We start from the raw sequence: 22,436 nt of genomic DNA on the forward strand, positions 1-22,436 counted from the left end.
CTCTCCCTCAAAGCCAGCCAAAAACACTGTGCTACTACTAAAGTAGCCAATCCTGTGCCTACCACTGACACATCATCCAATCAGATGAGCTGAAACTAATCTTTCAACAATCAACAGCATAACCTTTGCGGTCCGCTATGGGGTGGTAGAGCCTTCTGTAACAGATATCTAATTTGAATATTTTAATATTAATGTCCACAGTGAGTCCACATTTGTATTACTTGAAACCTGTCTCCACAAGTAAGAGAGTGTTTTAGTTTGTAACAAAAACAAAAGTGTCTCAATATCGTAAAACAATAGGAATCTTTGGGTACTAATAACAACTCTGCTGGAGGTCTTCAAGTTTGGATTGGCAAACTTCACATTCATATTGCTTCATACAAATGACGCTATTTTCTAATACTTTTGTTGTTGTCAAAATTCCTACAGTGGATTATATTACAGAAATTCAGCACTCTTTTAAAACAGGTTGGCAGTGAAATAAATGCACTCACTATCGATAAGAAAGAGACTGTTGTTGCTTGGAATTTTGTTACTTTCCTCCTCTCTGCCAGCAATAGAGGCATTGTTGATTATCAGGATGACCCCACTGACTTTTCTACTAATATGGACATGAACAGTTGGAAAAAAAAAAAGTTTTACTCATTAGAGTCCTATTGCTGATTTCACAGCTCGTTCTGGCAGCATGCTTATGTAGCACATCCACATAACTCCACATGGAACAGCTGCAAAGCAAACAAATAACCCCCTCACTACCACACTGCACATGTTCTGTTAGAACTACACATGGCATCATTCCACCCCCATACTCAGCTCAATCAAAGTTATTATGTTTGGCATATATATTAAACATTTTATTAAACAAAAGGTCAATGCACTCACATATTGAGAGTTTACAATCTGTTCTACATATTTAAATTCATGGCATTCACATGACTGGAGTGTAATGGTACTCTTTGGTTAACCTTTATAAAGAAGTTATTACAACAATATCCTGCGATGACACGTCATCAAAAACCAGATGCATCCTAGATGTAGCAAAGGTCAGTACGGTATTCTGTCTAACTTCTTTAACTATCTGCCACAACCAGGACACAGAATACACAACCTCCAGTATTGATAGCACCATTACTTTACGTTGACTCATTAGGCCTACATTTGTCTGCCATTAAATGTTGGCATATTCCATAAACTTTTCAACAAGCATTGTTTATTTTACCTGTTCTCTTGCTGAAGGCTCTTCTTTTCCTCTTCCAATTTGTTACTCAGGTGTTGGCATTGCAGTACGGGCCAATGTGTGTTTGGAGTTGTCCCATTATGGAAGAGGTTCCTGTGTGTAAAAACCCAGAGAGATTATAAAATAAATTAAATTAAAAAGTGGTACTATTAATTGATAACCTTACCATTGCTCTAGCTATCTCTGGAGTGTAAAATGTTAAAACCCTTAGTCATTTCTTTCATATTACGCTTTTATTTAAATTTATTGCACATTCTATTATTTCCATTGAATGATTTCTGAGTTCCATTTTAAAGCTAAGTAATTAGATTGTCATTTGTAGGAGTAGAAGTGTTTCAGAAGTCATCCAACCAAATTACCTATCACAAATGAGAAGCATGGCAAATGAAGCATGGAAATAGAAATAATGTTCACCACCTAGTAATATGACATAAAAATATACAGTATTACAAACTGAGCTCCACTCAGATCATAAACCAACACTTCTGGTTGTTATGGTCCATGCCAGAAGAAAAGGAGCCTACATATAACAAAACATGCATGCCTGTCTTAAGAATAATGAACTTTCATGTTACATGTATAGAATGTTAATCTTGAACAACTAGAGCTCATTCATTTAGATCACATTATGTTGTCCCTCAAAAATGATTTAGTTGTGCAGGACATACCCTGCATAATCAAAATCCCTAGTGTTCCCCTGAAGACTTTACACAACTGCTTCTAATATTAGCAGCAGTGATTACCACATGACAAACTGACTTCTGCTTCAGTAGATCTCTTTATAAGTTGACAAGCTCAGTGTGTCTCTATTTCACTGTGTTTATATGCAACCTGTTATTTTTAGTGGAAGTAAATTGTTATGTTCACTTATGCTGTCAGTCACCACTTACAAGTCAAAGGTTGTACTGAAATTGTAATGCAACAAACAAACAAACAAACAAAAAAGAAAACCATCTAAAGTATGACAAATTGTTATATGCCATTAAAGCTTTATGAGGAATTAATCTCTCAGGTATTATACTGCCTGTTCGTACCTGATTGAAATGATCTCCCTCCTGTTTAAAAATTGAAATTAATACATCAATGAACAAAAAAATGTTTATATTTTGGTTAATCTATTAAGATATTTTGTGAAAATAGATTAATATTGGCATTTCTCTCCTTAAAAAAAAAATAAAAATACTGTATAGCAACTACAGCACTGCCTACATTTACTGCAATCCAATTTTCTTCTAAAGTGACTGTATCAGCTTCCTTGTACAGACACTATATGCCCATATTTGATTATAACCCTGCTTTACTATATACCATGCAGGAAATATTTCATTCACTGTGTGGAAAGACCTTCTGTAGGAAGTTGAAAAGTCGCTACATCAGTGAAATGCAAACCCAGCATACTTCCTTGTGGAATTCATCTGATAGGAATTATACAAAAACAGACCTCAGTGTGTTTTCCTGTGGACCTCTAATAATCATACGTGTCAGCTATGACTGTCCAAACAGTGTATGGTATCAACATTTAAAATTTGACAGCCCTGTGTTAAAGCTATACATACAGATAGATAGATACTGCACAGCACCACATGTTTTGAGATGCTTATGATTCAGCTGCCCAGTAGTGTGGCAAATAGATGACTGTTTGGGCAAATGATACTTAAATGATTCACTTCTTTGTAAATGTTCCTTATTAATATACAGCATGATCTGCTTTTAATAATTTAGCCTGTGCCAGAAGTGTTTTAGCAAATAATTAATACAACAATATATATCATACAATCTTTATATCACCACTTGATGAATGGACAATGCCAATGTGATACTACAAGGTTTTCCAAGTAATAAAATCATGCTCAACAGTAATATGTCATACTTAATAATTGGTGTGAGAGGATAAAGTCACTCAATAAAAAATTACATTTTCAACAGCTCATCGTTTCCTGGTCAAACTGTGGGTTCACAGTATTATTTTACTTGGCAAGAACTCAGTGGCATTTTGGACAGTTTTCCCTGACCTATCCCTACCGCTCACAGGGAAGATCTGGAGGTGTTGATGGGGGACATAATGGGTGTTACCCATCCACATTTCTGTTTTCTCATACACACCTGCATCCTGAATGATAGCTCTCCATATCTATCACCATTAATCACTGGAATACAACAATGCTATCAATTTTCCAGAACTGACACTTATTGTATCATCACAGTAACAGTCCAAATGGATAGAAAAACCATGATGTGACTTTAAAGATAAACATAATTGAACTTTCACTCGAGGAACATAGTCTGCAAGTAGGATTATTACAGAACAAATAAAAATGTTTACCATATTTATTCATCCGTGCTTGAATGGATAAGACAAACAACTAAAATAAAAAGTTTTCTCCTCCCTCCATCCCAGTTGCCCCTAAATCAAACACATGTGAACGTATAAATAGATGTAAACAAGCATTATTATTATTATTATTATTATTATTATTATTATTATTATTATTATTATTATTATTATTTCTTTGCACAGCTATTTGCAAATGTTTAAATATTACGTGGACAGCTTCTTAAAATATTGTATTTGAGCCCTTCCTTGCCACTATGCTGTTATGCAGACAATAGTATTTTGTGAGTGTTATTTTAATGTGTGATGGTGGTTAAATGCTGAACAGTTGATGGTTATAACAATTAAAAAAAAGAAATCTAAGAACAAATGGAATTCCACCACTATCAGTAAGGTATGAGATGATTGTGACGGTGCATCTGCAGTGTATACTGTAGCACCTGTATGTACCTGGGGATCATATTTTGCAATGTTAAAGGATACTGTGCATATCTGAAATGTTATTCAGCCTTCTGGTGTTCAATGTATACTGAATATAAAAGTATAAACTTTCAGCAGCACATTGTGCTTCTCCAAAAAGGGGTCTGTGTGGCACAGTGGGTTAATACATTTTAAATCTGGAAAAACGAAATGTGTTGTGACTGTATCAAACTACATAGTACTCAGTAAATTGAACTTGCCTACATGTTAACATGGCATTATCACTGTATTTGTGATTTACTTGCTCTGGGTAAAAAATATGACATTAGCCTTTCACTATCACCAAAATTCCTCACAAAATAATACACAAGCTATACTATGTTGGTTGTCTAATGATGAATAGTACAACAGTATCCTCAAATATCTGTTTATGTTACCATTGTTCCATCCAATATAAACATCTTATAAAACAGCTTGAAAAAAACCCAGCAACCTGATTGGCTAACAACATTCTATAGCTGTGTAAATATTTCAGTATGAACGTACAGTATGGAACCCTTCTAAACTTTCATAACTTTATTTTTAACAGGTTTGCCTCAGATACTGGAGGGCAGTGCTGAGCGTGGTCTTTGCCTGCCTTTCTATATTTTTTGACCACTGCAGTGTTTGCATTGTTAACTAACTTGACTTGGAATACCATAGAAAAAGGAAAAGAAAATAAACTAATGCAACAACTTTTTCTCTAACATAAAACTTGCTACATAAAAATTGGCTCAAGGACAAAACAACACAGATGGCAAGTTTTTTCAAAGTACACCTCTGTGAGAAAATGTAAATTAAGATAAATGTGGTAAATGAGTGACAGAGACAGATCCGACAGATCACATTCATCTGCACAGATAATATTAAATGTTTTGCTAAGGAGACAAGATGGCTCATTAGCATACATTCTGCATGAGTTATAACCTGATCAATTATTTTAATGCAATGCAGATAAAAATAAGACATCTGCTGTAGACTCAGTGTACAGCTTTCACAAAAACGTAGGTAATTATCAAAGCTTTAGAAAAAAGTAGCAAGAGGTAGCAGTGGTTTCTATACCAACTTCCAAACTTCCAACACCAAAAATCCTTGACATAATAACATAAATCACAAAGCAAAAGTATTATTATTATTATTATTATTATTATTATTATTATTATTATTATTATTATTATTATTATTATTATTAACTGAGTCTGGTGCAGACAGCTGCTGAGCAATAAAGGAGGAGCCATTAAATGTAACATGAAGACAATTTTCTTAAAGATTCAGAAACATGACCATTTTGGATATGATACAAACATTGAAGAAAATACTCTTGTAGTCTGTACATTTTCAAGAATTACTGTTGTATACAACTACTTCATTACTACTTAACTGTCAGACTTGGGTTTTGGCTTTGTGCACACCCTGTAATACATTTCTAGTAAAAGTACTTGAGTTGACTAATTTAAGTCCTTTAACATAAATGCTGACTTATTTTTCCAACTTTTAACATGAATGGACATTTTAAAATAATATTCTTTTGCTATTGATTTATTTCAAACACTTTTAAAGATGGCATATCCCAAACATAGGCTGGGACCAAATCAAAACTTTGACAACCTGCTAATCACACTTAACAAAACTGTATGAGTAGAAGAAATAAGATACTTACAAAAAAAAGAAAATGCTATTAAGTACAGTTTTGTTAAGTGCAATTAGTGGGTTGTTAAAGTTTTGATTTGGTCCCAGCCATAATTTTCTATTTCAAATGTGAACATGGAACACTGCATTATCGCTTTTTTTATTTTGAGTTTTTACAATTTTGATTTATTGCTTTACACATTATGCATTCTTTTAATGATCACATTATGTTGTCCCTCAAAAATTATTTAGTTGTGCAGGACATACCCTGCATAACCCTTTATATGTATCCTGCTGGTGTTTTTCTCCAGGGGTGTATATTGACTCATTAAATAACTACACACAATAAAAATACAGTGGAATAAGGCTAATACATTTTATGGAAGCTGTATTAAGGCCACTGTATATAGCATTAAAATTGACCCCATTGAGTCAAAAGTTCCATCAAGTTTTGTTGGTTAGTCATCAAAAAGCATATGTGGGACTGAAAGTGAAACATAAATAGATATTCCAGCATATGTGTTAAATATATTTTACATTTGTAATGTTCTGAACATTCTGTAAACAAATTACAACATTTTGAATTCACTTTCATATGTTTTCTAACAAAAAATAGCCTATCACTAAATATCAAAACAATTGATATGTTCAATACATCTTACTTGACATATCATTATAAAGTCTAATTTTTAGAACAAAAACAACCTAAAATCTCAAAAAAATGATAAACTTCTTAGCTCTCTGAGAACTAAGACAGAGCTCACTTCTGCCACAATGCATGTACCTCTAGCTGCTGGTATCTTAAGGTAGTAAAGCCATCCAAATCAAGTAATGTCATGACATGCCTTACTGGAATTGAACAGGTTACATAAAACAGTATTACATGAGGAAAGCACACAAAGAATAGATGAAGGTACTGGCCATTAAAGTTCACAACGCTAATTAAATAATTATGTAAGTCTTTCCATTGTCTATGCAGGTAACACATTCTGGAGTTTAGTCTACTGATTTTCATATTTCCTGCTAAGTCATTGAAACAAGGGGGATTTCAATTCAATTACACAACTGTCTGACATATTTAATACAGTGGGATGTGTGTGACGTAAAAAAGTGTGTGCATTTACTTATGTTTGTTATTCCCCCCCCCCCCCCCCCCAAATCAAAGTCACCTCAGACTTCAGTGTAAAACTGCTTGTGTGGTACTCCTCAAGTAAAAAAATAAAATAAAAACAGACACCTTGATTGAAGGTTTGGGATTTGTGACAAGTATAGATCTGTCTAGAAAATTAAGTGAATGTGACTGCAAAGATGTATCAACATGTTGAGGACCTTGAAAATAGATTGGAATTTTGTAGCCCAGTTACCACAAAGCACATAAAGAACAAAAATATCACAACTCATCTTGACTATTCGAAGGTTCCTGTTCTGAGAAAATGGGGGCATACATCACATTATGAAATGCTCAAGGTTCTATGCAAGTCAAAGTGGAAAACTTAAGGCATAATGAAAGGGATTGTTAACCAGTACAGATCTGATCTTGGGCTGCAGTGGGCTTAGGTCGGCCAGGGTGTCATCGGCTCACCGCGCACCAGCGACCCCTGTTGACTGACTGGGCGACCTGTGGGCTTGCCTGTAAGCTGCCCAGAGCTGCGTTGTCCTCCGACGCTGTAGCTCTGGGTTGGCTGCATCATTTACAATATGAAAAGCATGTGAGTTTAAAAGAAGTGACAACGCTGTACTTTTTAGTCACAAGGTTTGGTTGGTTTCCAAGTCATGCTGACATTAAGAACTGGGTGTCCAGCAATAGTCAAGATTTGGGGTAGGTCTTCTCATTTAATTGATCTCTGGCTAGAAATTTTGAAATATTTTGGTTATTCTTTGGTGCTCATACATATAGGCTCTAGTTTGAGATTATGGGGGTTATTTTCAAAGGAGGTCCGCTGGAGGATTGTGTTTTTCCCATCGATTCCCATCGAGTATTTTCTAAAGCTGCAGAAAACTGCAGAAAACACGACGGGAATCTATCCGCCAGTTTGGTTCATTACTTATTTCTGATGCTTTCTAACAAATTCATACTCCAATTCACCTTCAGATACCACAACTATCAGGCTTCAGTAAGTCCAACATGCTGTCGCACGTGTTCTTTCATTTCATTGGTCCCTGTTGATTATACTGATAACTTTTCCAAACTGGCCATCACTGTTTTGATTTGATTACACCTTATTATATGTACCACTACTTGTGTCCTAAGATACAGACATGAGTCTTGTTGTGATACGCAACAAGGCTGTTGGATTCATTTCCTATGTATCCTGTTTGTAAAGTAGCTTATGAGGCTTCTATATGTATTCTATTGTTAAACAACAGATATAATTTAACTTAACATAGAATATATTATGAGACAAGAAATATTGTTTGTAAGTAATTGCTGTATCATTTTTGTGTACTATCATTAGAGGGAAATGTGACATATTGTACATAATATTCTCTTTTAATGTACTTTGTCTTGTAGGAAGGCTTGCTAATGCTGGTTCCTGCAGTATATGTAAAACTTAACCATAGACAAAGGCTACATGTCCATTCAAAAGATTACTCTTCATTACTTTAAACACACACACACACATATACATCTTACATTTTTTATGTTACAATCTCATCATCACTCACCAAAGCATGTCAGTCAGGGTGACATGTAAAGAAATGGATATGGGCTGACAAAAAATATAGTTGTATAGTGCAGAGTGGAGCTAGAAGCTCGTCCATTAAATACTTAATAGTGCTACATTTCAAAAGACTTCTTGTCAAAATTAGAACCTAAATAAGCTAGTCATACTATGACCTTTTTAATTGAGGTTTCATCTGGTCAGACAAAAAGCATGGGGCCCTAAAATGTGAGCCTGATTATTATTATTATTATTATTATTATTATTATTATTATTTCTTCTGTCGAAAACCCAAAGCAAATTTAAAAACTTAATCTTGATGCTTCTGAGATGACAGTTAGGCTACCATTATAGGTATTAAGTAATTTTGTTATCTACACAGATTTATACGTTTCGAGGGGACCGCTTGGCATGCTGACACGGTATAGCCAAAATAAAATTTGTGCTCCCTTGTACCGTAACGGTGGGCTTGTTCTTACATGCCGAGAATTTGGGCTTCATGTAATGTTTCTTTGTAGGCCTACATGTTGAAGCACTTTATGACAGTAACAAAATGTTAAAAACTAAAAGTCAATATCTTTAAAGTGGTTAAAACATTCATACGTTCTTTATTAGTATTCTAGTTTTTTTACATTTGCTAGCCTTGAGTTTGATCGAAGTTCAATGTAATAGAGCACTGTGCCTTTAAGAAATGAATCAGTTGAACAGAAGTAGGTGACGTCACAGGTGACGTGCGAGTATGTCCATGGACTTAAAAATAAAAATGTACTGTAGTCGTAGCTTACTACAAAGATAAGAAATAAAAGAAAATATATCTAAAAAACTTTACCATCGCTGAAAGAGACCCTGCTCCACGCAAAGCTCTCCGTGAGTAGAAAAGAGTGTATTGTTTGTACATATTAAAGAAATAATTTGTATTGCTTTATTAAACATTTAACTTGAACTGTGGCAAAAAAAAGTAGTAGGCTAAAGAAGAAAACGGTCTTGTGCATGTTTTGTTTAAGGGTGCAACAAACACAACATATATTATGATAATAAGAATAATACATATTATATTTGATACTGTAAATTATTAATTTTAAATTATTCAGTGTTGTGTGCAAGTGTTCAATATATGAGGTCAGTGGAGCGTCTTGAGGCATGTACTGTTTTTTTTTCAAATATCAGGATGTTTAGTGTTATTTTTTTTACTATTTGCTTAATACGCTATAGCTTTTGACAACTTCAAGTTGATTATAAAATCTGGTCCTGCGAAAGTCTTGTGATGTGATTTATAGCTGGAATTGAGTAGATTTGGTTGGGCGATAGCAAACCACTCCTCCTTCTCAACCAACTTGTAGTCAACAAGCGATAGCTGCTTTTTGAAGGGCGAAAAGGGCTTGTTTTGGTTCCGCGTGATTTCGCTTGGAATTTTTCTTGTGTTTTATTACCGCGAAGGCTTTCGCGTCCTCGTTCGCTAAGTGCTAACTTTGATTTGGTCTGGCCCTCGGTCTTATATACTGCTCAGTTGGGCCTGTGACATGTCGTGTGGGTGTTATATAATTTCCTTGTGATATGCCTACTACTTACTAATGTCTTTAATAATGTGGCTAACCCCTGATTTCCATTACACGAGAGTAGATGTTAAAACTTCATGCAGTAGACCTAAGACTATCTGGTGTGTATTTCTTTTGCCCTAAAGTTTTTATTATTAGGTTGACAAATGTGAATTATATTATAAATCCACTGCTTTTAAACTCCCCCAGTGTAGCTTCCCCAAGTCAGCAATAAATGAAATATGCACCCATCCAGGCCACAAGGAAGCCTGCTTTTTATCAAAATCAGATTGAGGAAAACAAAACCATGACTCCAAATGCAATAACGAACATGCATCAAACAGGCCCCCATATGGTTCAGGTTATTGGCTGTGAATGTTTCTGCTCAAGCAAAAAAAAAAAAAAAAAGCTAAAAGTTGTAGTGTTGTGTTGTGTGGAATGAATCCTAAGTTTAAATACACAGTAATAACATACACCATTTTTTCTAAAAATAATGTTTATTTGTTTGTTTGTTTTTCTGTAATTAAACAAAGATACAAATGTTAGTGTTAACATCAATTCATGAAGTCTCTTTAAATGATAAATTAAACGCCTGGCCCTATATGAAGGTTGGAGGGCCCTTCGAGCAGGGCTCAGCACATACTCGTACATTTCAATTAAGTTGCCATTATTTGCTTAACACTAGAACCGTCATGTGGGTCAATTGACCCATTTTGGATTTAAAATGTTAATTACTCTTCCGTTGTAAATCGTATGTGTGTGTCCGTTTTTGACTTTTCCTAAATATATTAATTAAATATCATAACGGCGTTTAATAGCCAGAATCACAAAAATTAGAAAGTTATAAACAGTTCTACCTAGAACCGCCACATCTGACCCATGTATAACAATACATGTTTTTTTAATATAATTTTTTTTTTTAAATAACTTTCCAAACGAAGCCCAGGCTTCAACGAGTGGATCTGCAACAGTGGTATCTGAACTGGCCTCATCCTCAACCTCCTCAGAAGATACGCCTGCTCCTGTAAGTGATTCAGAGAACTCTGTTATTGACTGTGAGGACAGATTGCACTTGCACAATAGTAAATCAGATGAGGAGGATGTGGTATTTGAACTTAATACGCAGGAATCGTATCCGACAGATCCTTACCTTTTTAACAATCAGCCTCTGATGCCTCCCACAGCGCGTGCTATAATCGAATTTGGCCCATGTCAGCCTGGCCTTAAAGACAGCTATTCAGACTTTCCTTATGACAATGATCATTGACAATTTAATATTTCTTGGTAGAAGCATCAGGCAAATGGCATTTTTGCACCATAGACAGGCACTGACTCGTTTACTCGTCAAAGTCAGGCCACCTATATTGCTTCTGTTGCTGGCTTTTTGCTGACAGAAAGGTGTACATTATTCTGATGATTGGGCAGATCCTAATCGTGGATTTTCAAAATTTTGAAAGGGTACAGAAAAGATCCATCACAAGCTGAAAAAACGTTTCTCCTGACTAAGTATCAGATTAAAAAAGACAACACTGTAATTGCAGGACTGGTGAAAGCCAAAAGAGAGCGTATATTGAAGAATCGTCAGATACTAAAAAGGCTTGTGGGTGCTAAGCTATTCTCAGCCAAGCAGGGTTTGGCATTTAGAGGCCACAGAGAACATGCTGGATTAGGGGCCCCAGGAACTAACAAGGGCAAATTTCTTGAACTTTTAAAACTGCTGTCGAAATACGACTCTCTCTTGAACCAGCATTTAAAGCTTTCTAACCCAAACCTTTAGCTTAATGGCTCTTTGGAACTCTCTCCCAGCTTTGGTGCATGATGCTCCCACCGTTGCTCGCTTTAAATCAACTCTCAAGACCCACTTGTTCTCTCTTGCTTTTCCATGCTATTTAAGTCTGATATCTGCTATTAGCTGCTGTGTTGCTACTATTTCATGTATTATGCTTCTATATCATGTATTATGCACTTTTCACTGTATTTAATGTATTATGCATTTTTTTTACTGTATTTCATGTATTATGCATTGTTTTTTACTGTATATCGTTATGCATTTCTCTGTCTTTAAAATATTATGGATTTTGTGGTCCATTATGAAAGGCGCTATATAAAATAAAGATTGATTGATTGATTGATTGGATTGAAAAGGGGTCAAGTATCAAAGGGATTACAAAGAATTTTTAAGACTGTGGTTTTCAGAAAAGCTGATTCATCCAGCAATTATCATGCTGCTGAAAAAGTCATCTCACCTAAAACAACACAGGCGGTGAGAAAACAACTGTTATTGGGACTGGGTTGTCTGTTTCTTAATTTTCTTGCTTACCTAACGAGTAAGTAAGTTACAGTATTTCAGTTACGTTACTATTTTTGACAGAAAGCTACGGTTATAATACAGGCACTCACTTTTAAAATTATATAGAGACTTTAATTATTGTGAGCGCATCATCAGGATACAAAACATGTAAATAGTTGTTATGGCATTACCATATTGGAATATAAACCTGTATTTCTGGATTACAAACAACTATCCAAACTTTACTGCATCAGAAAATGTGTACCACTGACGTAATGGTGAGTGTTAGAGAAGTTGCAAAATACCTTTTGTGTGGCACATTCAATGTTTTGCTTTGATAATAAGCAATTGGGTGACCCTGTTTTTTTATGTATTAATACCACAATTATCCCATCTGAGCTAAGGTGGTGCACTACATATACATTTGCACCCCCAATCACAACCTGCCAAATAAGCAATTAGAGTTTACTGTTTACAAGACATGTCATTCTCACCTGGCTATTCTGGTTAATATCTCAATAAAGCAGAACAGCACCAACAAGGCCATCTGTTTGCAAGAAACAACTTTATTGGGTGATAACACAAATTTACTCAATTGGCAATTAATTTTTAGAAGTTATTTATTTATTTATTTCACCCTTTGAGTTACAAAAAACAGATGCTTAACTGGGTATCAACCAGCATAAAAACACAGTTGGGTCTGATGATGGGGTTAACAGGCTTTCAAGTGTGTTTATGATATATAACATGCATGTAACTTAAAAGAGGACATGGTTTTAATTAAAGCATTGTAAGTGTCATGTGCTTTGTCTTTACAGCTGTTTTTATTTTTTATGCATAAAAATGCATAAAACCGCTGTATCCCATAATCTCCTGAGGTGACCTGCACTAAAGAAAAAAGTCCTGCTCAGTTAGCCTTTCAACTCTAATACCTCATACAGAGGGGTTTAAGTAGATGGTGAAAAGGAAGTAAAGCATCTGGGAGGAATTCCTTCTCCCACTGCCAACTCTAACCCTTTCTTTCTTCAGTACTGTGACTCACTACACTGGTGTTTATAGATTCATTGTCATTAATACAAGTGTGGAATTTCTGAAAAGAACTTCTTGTCCAAGGGACAAAATGCTAGAAAATATACTTATCCTTCTTAAAAATCTACTTGCCTCCTCCCTGTCGCACAAAAAACATGCTTTTTTCCTGATCCCGAAGTTGAAAAGACTCCGAGACATGGTTGAAAACTACAGTTATTTCCTAATGATTTATTTCAACGTAATCTGTTATTATACAGCACACTTTAGCCTTAGTTTCAGGAATGACGGCAAGTTATGATGCCGCATCACTTTAAATAATATACCACGCAGCCTTTTAAAGACACAGGGGAATATGAACCATTCACATTACTGGCAGTATGTAGTTTGTATAGGGCACGGTATAAAATGCTTTGCTGAAGAGAAGGACACATCTTGTGTCAATTGGAGCCCTCCCGAGTAATATTTTTATATTTATGGGAGCACCAGTTTGGCGTAGAAATATATTTTCAGATAAAATGCCAGAATACCGTGCCCTATAAAACGGTACGCAAAATATTTTTCTTCACTGGGCTTCCAAATGACAGATTAAATGATTAAATTACAACATACATGTAAGCACATTTGTTACTGTGTGTGACTGAGGATTTGTGAATTATATGTATAAGGGATATGTATATGTGAGTATACAGTTTTGATTTGAGGTTTCAGGCATGCATTTTTAAACGTTTGTGTGTATGTGCTAGACTTCTGCAATTCAGGGTTTAGAAAATAAGCCTGGCTCTCTAGAAATCTACCCAGTGTTTTTCTAGAAACAGAATGAACATAGTGAGAGAAAAACGTGTTGTCCTGGGTGTCAGACGATGTGAATTCCACACATCTGATGCAATATCCACTTGCTGTGTTTTTGTTACTTATGTACTTTATTATTTTAACACAGCGGTGATCTTGTTAGAAAAAATGGTGAAGAAATAAGTTACATTGGGATCATGGTATCAAAAGTTAAAACCTGTTTTGGTTCATCCCACAAATTTTGTGATGGTGTTAATTACTGTAAGTTCTAAATGCTTGTTTGCATTTTTTCCCCCCAAAAAAATTATTTATCTAACATTTACGGTTGACTCTAACTGATACTGTAATTCCTCTGGAATGTTATATTGGACAATGTAAAGGAATTTTAAATGGCTATAAGAGTATGATAAATGGTTGGATCAAGCCAAACCACATTTTGGATATCTTTATTCCAGACCATGTTTCTTGATTTCAATCAATATGGTTTATGTATAATGTAGATTAAGTAGGTATGTTAGCTCAGAACACACAGACTCAATTATAAACAGTTACCATCCAGACCATACAGACAATTCTATTGTCTAAAAGTACATTCTCAAACACATGATCATTCATTTAGCAAAAAAAATACTGTGAGAGGAAGGCATGCATTTTGTAATCGTGTATATTTAGACAGTAAAACACTGAAGTTTATGGTAAAATTATTGTTCATCATGTATTTAATACGACTATGACTACTACGACTAATAATAATAATAATAATAATAATAATAATAATAATAATAATAATAATAATAATAATAATAATATTAAAGTGACCTAAATTGTACATGCAGTTCTTGTAGAAATCACTACAACTTTAAAACAATAGGGGTTTCAAATAAAAATAACTATATTGGGACATTAATCTGTCTTGGAATCAATATAATAATAACGAGACTGAACAACCTACAGTTGGGTTCAGCAAACTATAGACTAGCTGATAGCTCATTTCTGAAAGTTTTGCTAAACAGTAAATAAACCAAACACATTATAGTATGCTGACAAATAGCAGAACCATTGATATTAATTTAGTAAACACTGTGTATTCATTTCAAAAGTATCTTCCATACTTCCATACACGTGTGTGTATAATTTGCCTAATTTGTTCTGAACCAGTGTAGTCAAGACATACCAGTACACAGAGGTTATTATGCTAAACAGTAGTATCAAACTGTGCTCTGTCTTGTCCAGCTGTGAAGTCTCAACCTTTTGCAAAAGGCATTTGGTGTGCTGTGGTTGCAAGTACAGAAGATTGTGGATTGTAAACCGGTAGCATCTCAGGTTATGGGATGTCATGCTGGCTTGAGGCATGTAGCTTTGGGGTCACGTTTTGATTGAAACATCGCCATTCAATTATAATATTTCGCGTGTTAAAATGTTTGAATTGGATATCCAACGCTTTTGTTTGCAAGTTATGTCTGTACTGGTTCAATAATGTACATTAAATACCATTTAGGTATTTATGAAAAATCACAATGAGAAGTTGTGATAGGGAGTTGTGGGTTATCCGCTGACAGATGGGAAGTGACATGATGGTGGCATCGTAAAAGCAAAACTACAAACAAAAGTTGCCTTCAGCACGACTAGCGTTACTCTTGCTACTCTGGGAGGTCTAACTCAGGGGTGCACAAATTCGGTCCTCGATGTCCAGAGTCCTCCAGGTTTTATTGATCTCTTAAGTAATTTAAATTACAGGTGGAACAAGGACCAGGACAGTTCCGGAACTGGAAGACTGGAATTGTACACCCTAGCTGGATGATTTTGATCTCCAGTAGTACTCAACTCTCGGCCCATAGGGCCATTCCAGTCCAGGTCATTGTTCTTGTCACGTCTAAATTAGGGAACGGACTATTAGCAGGTTTATTTGATTAAATGAATACCTGCTTGGGGCAATTAAGTTGACAGGGACCAGTGTTACCACTAGAACTGCCATAGCAGTCATTTTGGCAGTTTGAGGTTTTCAAATTTAAATTACTCTGTGTGTCTGAAAGTTATGCAGTTGTCCATTTATGACTTTTCCTAAACACATGTATTAAATACCCTGACAGCGTTTGAAAGGCAGGATCGTGAAAAAAAGTAAGTTATAATCCCGCCAACCTAGAACCGCCAAAGCAGTCCTTTTAACTGCGTTTTACAATACATGTTTTTATTTTGAATATAACCTGCAATATTCAATTTTACTTCTATACAAGCCTGTTCTTATCTCTACCGGACCTGGCAGTCATCAATTCCTTCATTTTGTACAAGGAATGCACCGGGTAAAATATCAGTAGGAGAGATTTAATCTTGAAGCTAGCCACAGTGCTTCGGCAGAAACATTTCGATTAGAAAACTGCAGAGCAGCAGGCTGCTGCAGCTCTACATGGATTCAGTGCTGCACCAAGTGAGACACGTTCCTTTTAAATTAAATAATAATGTCGTTTTTACAGTTTTGTATATACCTATACCTGTTTACGCAGTAGTTTCTTTTGAAATGTTTATTTTGTTATAGTTTTTCATTTTTTGAAGTAGTGCTTTATACGTGGTAAGTTAGAAAACAAAGCCTTTTGTGTTTAAATGTTCCTTTAAATACGGTGTTTGGGCTGTACAGATGTTTGATATGATGTGCTGGCATAACACTTTTGAGTTGTATCCGATAGTTTGTCTTTCATTTTAATATTGATGTTGTTTAAAATGTAACCGTCATAATGACTGCCGGCGGAGGTTTTAGGTATGAGTATAACCACGGCGGTTCTAGTGTTAATTCTGCTATTGCTAATAATAAAAATTATTTTAAAACCTTGATTAGTACATTTAGCTTTCTATAGACAATATTGTGTACTACTCCTAGGTATGGTTTAACACCTCTAAACTTTTACCAACAAAGTAAAAAAAAAACTACTGACTTGATCTAGATGGTTTTAGCCATTTTTCTCTAGCATACATTAATGACTTCTCAGCTGTAATGAAAATGAATTGCAAGCCTAACTGAACAATTTACTTGTGATTGATTAATTTAGGATGAGTAATGGTCTTGGTGGGTGGAAGAGGTGTTCACATGCTTTAATTGTAATATAATCCATTACAATCTTCTGTCATTGATAACCTTTAACTGAGCTCTCTATAACGGCAAAGTAATAACAGGCCTAGGTGTCACTCTTTATAGAACAGGGTTATACATCATTTTGTCTGGGATTTTAAATGTGGCGATTCGCTTCTGCTATAAATTAAATCTAAAATGTCTTGTGGGATATACTTCATGCTTCTAACAGGAACTTACAGAATAGCTTAGTGGGAATTCTGACTCCACATAATTAAAAGAAGAATTACAGTGGCCTCCCGTTTTAAATTTATAACCGGGATATATTTAGTAATATAATCTATTTTTTTTAACCAACACCCAGACAGAGTTTAAATAACTTACGTTAGCTGCCAGGTATCTCTGGTAGTTATGAGTCTGAGACATGTACTGTACAGTATATAAGTTGGGACACAAATGCAAAAAAGAAATATATAAAAAAAACCACAACATTTTTGTTTAAATGTTAAGTGCCTGCATCATTCTTTGAAAACCCTTTTATGTATTCATTTAAAAGGGTAAGAAAATTAAATATTTACTCCCTCTACCAATTTGACAAAGGTTTTACACATATTTATGTAAGAAATATATAATGTGCACATACAATGATTTAAAAAAATAATGATGGTATTGAATTAATGAAGGGCAAGTTACTAGTATCAAAGACTAATTGTGAAAAATAACCACATTTGTGAATTATCAAATTGTGAGTGTTTATATTATCATTATTTTTACAATAAATGTAAATAAGGGGCACACTAACTTGTGGCTTTTCAGATCCAGCACATCCCAATACCTGTCATGTTTACACACTATCAATATATATGATGTGTAAAATGAATTAAAAACGGTAATATAAGATCAGTATCTTAAAAATAAATATCAATCTCACCAAAAGTTCATGCTAAAAGCTCCTCTGATGTAGTACTTCACACATTGTTCCCGTTACTTATTTTACAAGTTTGCTTTAGCAGAAAAGCCAATGCTTTTTATTACCAGTGGGGAAAAAACTGCAACATTTTACAACAAAACAATCAAAAACATTCCCACACTAGAGCATCTAGAACATTTAAGTTTTTACATCAAATATAATTTCAGTATATTTGTTCATAAGGCTGTTTCATCCAGAATGTGTTAATTTTTTCCTGTCTGGAAAAAGTTTGTTTAAATTAAGCACCTTAGTTGTATAACAGTTAGGGCAAGAACACACAGTTTACTCTCTCCAAACGAATCACAGGCAGCTTACTTTTTTATTATTATTATATTTGACCTGTATTCATGTATACACAATGTTTGGCTTGTGCCTTCATCAGTATCAGCTATATTTGTAAATTGGTTATGCATTTCCCTATGCCTACTAATGCCAAAGTTCTGTTCGAGTGAGTGCTGAAAGTATCTGTATAATATATTTCAGTATTATCTGAGTGGCATTAACACATTTTTAAACTCTAACCCCTAGGAACTTAAGGGGTTATTTTTTAAATACCAGCCCAGCCTGCTTATGTCATGGGCTATATTACATTCCATATAGGATCTCACTATGCTGAACTAGTTAAGTCAGAGTTAAAAACACAACTTAGAATAGCACAGGGGATGGGAGTGTTCTCTATATTCACTTAGAGAAAGAAAGCACAGACTTGATACCTTTGGTGGCATCGGATAGGTCAATCAACCAAATCAGGAAAATGTCTACAGACTCAGTATGCTTGAAAGGACAATCATTTAAAATGCATTCTATGGTCTATTGAAGACCTTGATTGACCAAAGGTTGATTCTGATGACCATGACACTACTTGAACCATCAGGATCCCTAGAGGTCACTAGTGCATTATCTCTGTTGTCTAGAGTAACAGTTTATCTTAATGGACAAAGTGATCCCATGGTGAAGATGATTATATTTTCTATGACAGAAGTCAATACTGGAATTTGAGAAGCAGTGGTAATGAAAGCACACGTTATTTAGAATTATGAATCTAAGAAATAAAAGCATTTTAAAAAGAATGGCTTTCATTATTTGTGTGTATTCAGATTAAGAACAAACAAAAATAAAAATACATAAAGGGATTGACATTTTATCTGCTTCCATTACCAGAAACCAAACTTTTTTTTTTTTTTTTTTTTTTTAGCCAGGATGAGGGCTAGGCAAGTGTGGCTATGCACAAACATCTGAATCGTCTGTTGTACCATTGTTTGGTTCAGAACCATTCAGTAGAGCAAGGATGCTATAGTAGATGTACACTACAAATCCAGCTCAGTCAAAAGGAAATTGCAGTCCTAGAATTAACCTGTAATGCTTTTTTAACTTGGAATAGGGGCCATTAATCAAGTGGGGCATTGCCGTTAAACTCATTCCACTGTCTTGATCCATACTGCTAAACTAATCTTTCAGTGCACTATATTTCGTCACACTTAAGTGCAAATAAAATCTACCCCTATCACTGATATTTGCAGACTTATTTTATGTTGACTGAGTCATAGTATTAAACTGCATATAAATGTTTAAGATGATAATTTAAAGACATCAAAAGGGGCATATCAAAGCAAGCAAACTGACTTATAAAGAGCTTACATTGTGTTAAATATGTATTGTGAAACAATCCTTTTCCTTATGCCTTAGAGGTACCCGTTTGGAATGCACTTTAGATACAGTATTAAATAAGCAAATAGAGATAAAGATGAAGAATATAATTCAGTTCACCTATCTATTATTGTGTTTAATTTGGTTAAATACACAATACATTAATTAAGTAAAATTATGTATTTGTTTAAAAGGCAAGATTGTCATACTTATATTTATCAATCCGATAATCGGGAAAATAAATATATATGCAATATATGCAATTATTAACACTTTTTTACGCATACTTTACTGGTGAACTGAACCTCTGAGTATGGATTTAATGCATATAAGAAATTAAGGAGTGTGCACACAAAATCTTTTTTTTTTCTATTCATCTAAATGTAATTGAAGATGAACTGGAATTCAACCGTTATATAAATATGGACTAAATAATTCCCTTCCTCAAATTTCAGATATCTCTTCCAGTAGCTTTAAACAGAATCTGTGGCATGTCAAGTTATTATCAAACACTACAGGTCATTGCTTTGTCTCAGTAGATAACTTAATTTGAACTCTGTTAGTTTTGCAATTCACATTGGAAATATGCCCCTGGCACATTACTGTGAAAAACAACTGTATGCTGCAAAAATAGCACCAAGACTTGATACTTTTTGTATCTTACGATTAATAATGTTAATGTAAACGGAGCGTTAAATATTTCATGAAATCAGTCCTCACAACGTCATTCAGTCACTAAATTTTGTTTGACTGTTATGCAGCTGGCTTGACAGATTATATAATATTTAAAGAGTTTAGCCTTTAGCACGTCAAGCCATTTGGAATCCCTCCAATGTCATGAAGAATCTAAATAGTATACACAACCACATTTTTATTTCAAACAGATCTGGTGGGAAATTACATCTTTTCATTCTGTTGTGTAGTTTCTAAGAACATGCCACTTGGTGACAAGATCTGTTGAGTACAACATGACAATGGATTGTACTAGCGCCGGACACATCAAACATTGGCCACATTAGTGGGCATCATGTGAAGGAATTACTACATTTATTTAACAAAAATAGAAAATAAAATAACTCATATTTGTGTTTGTCTCCATGGAAACGTCATAAAAGGTGGCAATACAATTCCTGACTTTTCAAACATTTAAAAGGATACAATGCAGTACTCCTCATCATAATGCAACCTAGAGCACTATGTTAAGCAATATTCATGTTTTAAGAAATATAATACCGGACATTCTGTGGGCAGGAAAGCTGTGTAGTCAAAATAAGTTGCTGTAAGGCCTAGTAATTCCCTGCTACATATCCAGTGGACGTGCAAAGATTTGATAAAGTGGTTGTCACACTTTCAGCTGTTGCAGTGCTAGTATCACCTGAGACAAGAAGTCAGTAGCAGCTCATCTCCAAGAGGAAATCATTTCTACAGCCACACAATTCATTTTCTTCAAAGCATTTTACAAAAAAATTAAAAGGGTATATTTCCCAGCTGAAACTTTACTGAACACTTCTACTCAGCCTTGAAAAATGTTGTAATATGCCATGGTTGCAGTTTTTTGCAAATTAGTTAATGTCAGAATTAAAAAATACTGTAATACATAAAGATTTTTTCAGGTTTCACACTTACACAGAAGGGACAAAAACATCTCAAAGGCCAAGAGAAAGACAAGAATAATCAACAACTTTTAAAAAACATGTCATATTTAAAATCAGCTGACTATTAATGTCTGTGTTTTCTCTAATATTATTATTATTATATACACATTATATTAATTATATGATTTATATTATTATTATTATTATTATTATTATATTACTAATTAATTATATATTAATATATACTGTTATTGTTATGTTTTTGAAAACTGAAATAAATTTTACATGGCTGAGAAAATGTTTCCTTTAGCAAACAAAAATTGTTAAGCTCTTTAAAAGATTAAAATCGAACAGAGAAAACACATTTGTAGAAAGTATTTATTGTATTTAACAATACTATCTTGTTCCACATAGTCAAATCCTGTTTCTGTATGCATGCTGTACCTTATGGTACACATGGATATTTAAAAAACATATCCCTAAAAAAGTCAAGGAATCATTTAACCTCAACTACAAAACAAAAACCATGCAAATACAGTTGAAAATATGGCTATTATTTTTATAACATGCATTTAATCGACAGTAACCATCAAAAATGTCTGCCCTTACCTAAGTGGTTTGATGAAGGTAGTGTCAGCGTCTGTTGAATGCAACTCTTTAGGACTCCTTGAGGTTGAAATATATCATACGGTGGGTCAGTTAAAAATTGGCAGCATGAAAAAGTAGCCTTCAGAATCCAGCATCCTGCTCAGACAGAAAGAGCAGCTCCAGAACCACAGGAAAAATACAAGTTCAGCACTATGCCAGCGTCAGGGAATTGAAGAAAAATACATCTTAACTTACAATTCCACATCAACTATACATAGTGTGTATGTGCATGAACGTGGAGACAGGCAGTCCCATGTAGAAGAAATATAGCAGCTACTCGATGTTAGCAGTCCTTAAGTGAGAGCATCTGACACCAGCCTTAAACGCTGTGTGCAACCAGCTACCAAGCACCACTAAGATACTAATCCGACTAAGCAAATCTGATACATCTTGCCAAGTCCTTGCTGGCTGATTATGTGGAAATGTATCTTTCATAAATCAATAGAAAGAAAACTCTCTTTAGGCCCTTGAAAGAGAACAATTATTTTCTGAACATTAGATGGCTGTCTGTGTATGTGTCAGATGACTGGTGGGTGGAAGCTTACATTTCTT

The 22,436-nt window shown here is 34.6% G+C and overlaps 1 protein-coding gene across 1 annotated transcript in view; it reads right to left on the reverse strand.

The window, feature by feature from the left end:
• The window catches only part of LOC117415946 (semaphorin-3A), a 184,677-nt gene extending 162,528 nt beyond the window's left edge, over window positions 1-22,149 (reverse strand). Inside the window, exons 1-2 of the mRNA XM_034922194.2 lie at window positions 21,846-22,149; window positions 1,220-1,330 (exon numbers count right to left, since the gene is read on the reverse strand). The gene's annotated coding sequence lies outside the window, so the exon portion shown is untranslated. The remainder of the gene's footprint in view (window positions 1-1,219; window positions 1,331-21,845) is intronic.
• Window positions 22,150-22,436: the final 287 nt, after the last annotated feature.

Source organism: Acipenser ruthenus, chromosome 7, assembly GCF_902713425.1.
Source record: "Acipenser ruthenus chromosome 7, fAciRut3.2 maternal haplotype, whole genome shotgun sequence".
Lineage (NCBI taxonomy): Eukaryota > Metazoa > Chordata > Actinopteri > Acipenseriformes > Acipenseridae > Acipenser > Acipenser ruthenus.